Raw genomic sequence first — 6,157 nt, 5'->3', positions numbered from 1 at the left:
AAACATAGGTACCTACGAACACGCATATTCCTGTTCCTAGTGTTTTCTCGTAGGTTCCATACTCATCTCGTCTCATAATATTTCAAAGAATTTCCAATATATATATATATATATATATATATATATATATATATATATATTTATATATATAAACAATATATATGTATTCATTTTAGGAAGGAGCCAGCAATAGGAGAGGCTGATTCAGGGGAAAGCTTGGTTGTTGGCTCGGTCGTAGAGAGCTTGGGGTGATGGTGCAACGACGAAGAGTTGGGTTAAAAGAGTTGGCTTTGGGTCAGAGAGATTGGTTTAAAGGAGAGCTTGTGGGTGGTGGTGGTGAGCGGCGAGTAGGGAGGGAAAAGTTAGGTAGAAGGCGATAAAAGAGTCAGGAGATAACGTCTGCAGCAACAGCGTCCAATGAGGAGAGAGGGTTGGGTTGGATCGACGGCGTTGGTGGCAGAGCTGTGATAGTGCCGGCGTTGCCGGTGGAGATTGCTGGTTCGGGACGACAGGGAATCAGCGACTAAAAAAGTCGCGATTCCGGTGATGGGTTGTTATGAAGAAGCTCGGCCGTGATTAGGTTTGATGGCACCCGGTGGGACTGAACGGCTGCGACCTTGGCTTCAAATGATGGTGGCCGGCGGTAGAGAGGACGTCTCACAGCCACCAGAAGCAACACGCACCCAACCCAAGATGATGCCCCCTCCTCCGCTCTTGCCTTCACCGCCCTATTTTCAAGATTCCACCGCTGAACAAAACATTCAACACCAATCTCTCTCCACCATTACAAACCCTAATTTTTGTTCTTCCCCAACCAGCCACCTTTACCATCCTTTCTACAATCCACCTGTATCTCTCTCTAATCCACCTGCCCAACCTAATCATAACTGCTGCCCAAATATTTGTGTTAAATCTTTCAATCAATTCCCCCTTAAATTCTAGATCTTTGCAACCAAAACTTATTTTTGTTTTGGGGGAAGAATAATCTGTGGTGGTGGCGATGGTGGCCATGAACGGACGATGGAGGTGGTCACCGCGGGGATGGAGTAATAAACATGAGAGCAGAGAGAGGGAAAGCGACATACAGTGCAAGGGCGTGTTTGGCCCTAAAATATGTAGTGTAATTAGGGCGTGTTTGGCAGTAGACAATTTGGTATTTTCATATATTAAAAGGCATTATTGTCCAAAAAATTCTGTTTGTTTGTTGCGTGAGAATTACGCGCTCGTTTTTGGACGGCCGGTAACTGGATGGAGTGATCTGTAATAAATTTGTATAGTTCAGGGGGTTTTCTGTAATTTTGATAGTTTAGAGGGTTAGTTACAACTTTTCCAATAGTTCAGGAAGGTTTTTTGCACTTTTTTCTTAAAACAATACTTAATTTATAATATAAGTGTCCATGTAAGCAGAATGATAAAAAAAAAAAACACACCTCGCCCCACCCAGTACATTAATAATTAATAATTTTAGCCTTTTAAGTAATATATTTTGTATTAAAAATGATTAAAGAAATGTATTAAGCAAAGTCTAAATTACTCTATTATAATTATTTCCACTTCTCAACCCAATGTTCCAACCATTCTCGTCATCCTATGTCAAGAGCACAACGTTCCTCTAGAAGAGTCTAGACAAACACTAGACAATTCCAAAATTCATTTCATTATCACCATTGTCACCGTCTTCCACCACTATTATTGTTGCCGCCTTCTAACACCACCGCCGCCACCACTTTCCAACACCACCACCTTCACTACTATCGTTTTCCACCTCCACCACCATTGTCAGCGCCATCTATCACCATTGTCACCGCCATCTATCACCATTGTCATATCTTTTTTAAACAACTGTAGAAGAACATTATTTTTGTAATTTAATTTAGTTGTCACTGGATATTTTGGAGAATACAATTTAAAATTCATTCAATTCTAAATTTTAAATTGGTCTAATCAAGTTCTAGAAAAATTATTATCATTTCATTCCTACACGTTCTGATAAGTGCTTAAATGTTGCACATTTCAGCACATAACTTGGGGTATTTTAGTTCATTCATCTATTTTACTTTCCCGTTTTAGTTTTAATTTGTGTTTTTGTTCATTTCAGGTCAATAAGGTTCAAACGGGTTAAAAACAGTTTTTTTAAGCTTTTTTGGAGTCGAGTAGAAAATCCGAAAAAAGTTTAGAAAATTGTCTTGGAGATTCATGATCGATTGCAACATTCCATGATTGATCACAGGCCACGTCGTCGTTCGCAGCCACGTCAATAAAGGGATTAGGCTGCCACCTCATTGTTCGTTCAAAGTCACGATCAATCGCAAGAAATCACGATTGGTCGTAATGCTATGTCAGCGCTAGCTCAGCGGATAAGGTTGCCAGTTGTCAAGATAAAACTGCCACGTTAGCAATGATCGATTGTAGAAGTTGACGATTGATCGCAGAAAGCCACAATCGATTGTAACTCTGTTGGAAGTGAGCTATTTTATTCCCGATTTCGCCCGATCTTCACCTAACTTTTGGCTGTGGGATTAAATCATTTTGGGGTTTGTTTCTGACCCATTTTGGCCTCTAAATGGAAGGCAAAAGGAACCATTTTGTAAAGGTTAGCTAATTTTAGATTATATTCACTTTTAGATACATAGTTTTCTCTCTCTATAATTAGGATTTTGTGAAGAAATGAGGCAAGAACTTCAAGATTTCTAGGGTTTCTACCAAGAAGACTGATGAGCGCTGAAAAGTGCGTACTTAAACCCCTTAAACTTAGGCATTCTAGTACCTTTACCTATCTTACTTTACCATTTTAGATTGATTTCGTATTATTTCCATTTTCAGGCACTTATCCCGAAAATAAGCTAACTCAGCCAAATAAAAGCTTAATTGAAGCAATTCTGGGATTAAACAAAGAAATGAGCAAAGTGGAGAAAGAAGAAAGCAAATGAAGCCAAAAGTGGGAAGCAGCAAAGTTCGATCGATCCAAATTCAAGGTTCGATCGATCGAACAATGATCGATCTCAGCACTTCAAGATAGATCCAAGCCTTAGACCAAAAGCATAAAGTCCAAAAGTTCGATCGATCCAACACCACCCTTCGATCGATCGAACACTTTTGTCCTTATTCAAATGATTGATCATATCCACAGCTGTACCCACCTACTAACCACTTTTGTCCTTTTCCCAAAAATATCTCCCAAAATATCTCGGATTTGTCTTTTCCCAAAAAGCTCAGCCAGTTCGATCGATCTAAGTCCAAGGTTCGATCGATCGAACTTCCTCCAGTGCGAAAAAAGTTAAATTTTCAGCTTGTGCAATTCGTCCTCTATCCAATCATTAGAGAATATTCTTTGCACGACCCCAGCTCATTTTGTGTGCCACTTGACCTACCTATAAAAGGAATATGATGCACTTTTTGAGCATATAGACTAATCTAGGGTTTAATCTCTTGGAGAGCAAGCTCAGAGGAGGAGGAGCTGGAGACACCATTGGAGACTCTTTATCAACCAAGGAGCAAGCCTCTCCCATGGAGTTAGCCCTTGAGGGTTGGAACAACATCACCATGAGTGGCTAGACATCCTCTTGGGGCTAGAGTTAGCTCCAAGCATGCTTTCTATATCTTAATCTTCTGTATTATTAAGGGATTAGTGTTGTAATTGATGTTTTGACACTTTGATATATATAGATATTGTTTATTCAATGATTTATGTGGTTTAATACTTCCAATTGATCATTTCATTCTATCCATATGTCTATGTATGCTAGAGTAGATGTTCATGTGCTTGTCTCTAGATTTTGTGTTATTGATACATGTCTATGTGTATTGATGTTATAGATTTGGAGATTGTCAAAACATAGTGCTTAAAGGAATGATCTTGTGATTCTCTTAATGGTTCATACTTATTCCTTGATGGATTGTGCCTCTCCCCTAGTTTATTTTCATGCTAGACATCTTCGCATAGCCTTGCAGACGCTTCGTGAATTTTTCGGTGTGAATTTTTACATGTTTAAATTATGTATATTTCATATCTGTGGAATGATGGAACGTAGAAACATGCTTAGGATTCCTGAACATTAAATAGGAACTAGGTTTGGGTTTAAATAAATTTAAATAGACTCAATCATAATGATTCTTGCTATTTGAATGTTTTAAACAAACGAATGAATTTAATCTTTTAATATGTTTTAACAATTGAGATTAAATGTGTAGGATGAATTGGTTATGGAGAATGCTTATTTGACGGTATAATAAAATATCATCATATGTATAAGATTCAGTTTATGTAGGACATATGATATAGGAAACTTAAATAAATAATAAGTCATTCCTATTTTGTGATAACTTGAAATCATATTATCATAGTTATTTCTGGATTGTTTGATGTATTTCCTTAATCGTTACATCAATTGTTGAATTGTGTGATTTAATGCACCGGTATGGGACGGTGGCATTCTAGGGACGGATTAACTTATCAGTTAAGTCCTACCTATTTTATATAAGGGAATGGATTAACTAAAATGTTAAGTCCTACTTATATTCAAGTCAGGTCAACTGAACAAGTTGAATGACTTATGGATGATTAATTTATTATATAAGGGAATGGATTAACTAAAATGTTAAGTCCTACTTATATTCAAGTCAGGTCAGCTGAACAAGTTGAATGACTTATGGAGGATTAATTTATACCGGATAGGATGGTTACTAGATTATCATTTTAGTTTCTTGTCAGCATTTTATTTATTTTTCTTTATTCTTTTATACTCTGTGTTCATTTATTATCAATTTGTTTTGATATCCTCGGGTATTCGGGTATGGGCCAGGCCAACCCGCATTCGAAAATCCGGGGGTATCACAAGTAGTGTAGATGTAGTGTAATTGTAGTGTAGTGTTAAATGGGAGGACAATCTATGCTTGTTGTTTAATGATCCAAGCTTTTAAATGCAAGTAGCATATGTCTCTAACATTGTGTTGTATTTGGATTGTGAGCTTAATGAAAGGATTAATGACTTGTTTTGATCTATTGTGCCTTTCACACGTTGTTTAGACAATATATGCTTCATTACTTAGATATATTGTGCCTTTCACATGATGTTTAGACAATACATGCTTACCTAGTCATCCTTACTTGTTGAATCAACCAAACACACACACACCAATATTGCAACACGCCATTTGCCCTCATTAATCACTTGTCAATGGTATAGAAATGCATTGCTTGGTGGTGATTCTAAATCCCAAGATCTCTCTCTCTTACTTACTCTTAATTGCATTCTTTTGTTATCACTTAGTTTAATTTAGTTGCTCTCTAATCAACCAACCAACCAATTGTTTGATCACTCGACCTACTAGCCCTAATAATAATTCCACAACATTGCTCGATCCTCATAATCCCTCGGGACGATCCCTACTCACCCTAGCTATATTTATAGTAAAGGGTAGTAGTGGCTTCTATAAATGTAAAACTTTTGGCCCTCGCCTTAAAATCCACACACTCTCAAGCTTGACGGTGGTGCGGCACACACTGGTCAAAGACCAAGAAGAAGAAGATAGAGCCAAGCTTGGAAGTTGCCCTTGAGGGCTCATTGACCATATCCAACACATCCATGAGTGGCTAAACACCATCTTAGGGCTTGGAAGAGCCATAGGCTTGTACTATAAACCCTAGATCTTTAACTTTTGGGGGAATTTTTGTTGTAATGGATGTTATAACCTTGTGAATATATAAATCTTGGTTTTGTTTATGATTTGTATGGTTCAATTCTTCCCATTAATTCTCTAGATTAATTACATGTCCATGTGTGGTTAAATTGAGAATTATGCCTTGACACTAGTTTCTCTAGGTTGGTTGCATGTCTATCTGTGATTAAATTGAGAATCTACTAATAGTTATGCATGGTTATTATTGGATACACTTGTTGATTGATTTAATAAGCTATGCTTATGCTTGATAGATTGTTCTACACCCTTAGTTTAATTGCTTTAATTTCATTGTCTTAATTTAATTGTAGTGTAATTGCATTTCAATTCCTAAATAGGTAAACAATCCATGCTTGAGTTTGATAGTCCATTCTTATAGCTGCAAGTTGTATATTTCTCTATATTAATGTGTGCTACAATTGTGGGTTTATTGAATGGTTTATACTTTGACTTCATGAATTGTACTACATCCTAGCTT

Source organism: Cornus florida, unplaced genomic scaffold (genome assembly GCF_030987335.1).
Source record: "Cornus florida cultivar Cherokee Brave unplaced genomic scaffold, ASM3098733v1 CherokeeBrave_3.0.0_Hap2_Chr09, whole genome shotgun sequence".
NCBI lineage: Eukaryota > Viridiplantae > Streptophyta > Magnoliopsida > Cornales > Cornaceae > Cornus > Cornus florida.
The sequence above is the reverse complement of the archived record's forward strand: the minus strand, read 5'-3'. Positions refer to the sequence as shown.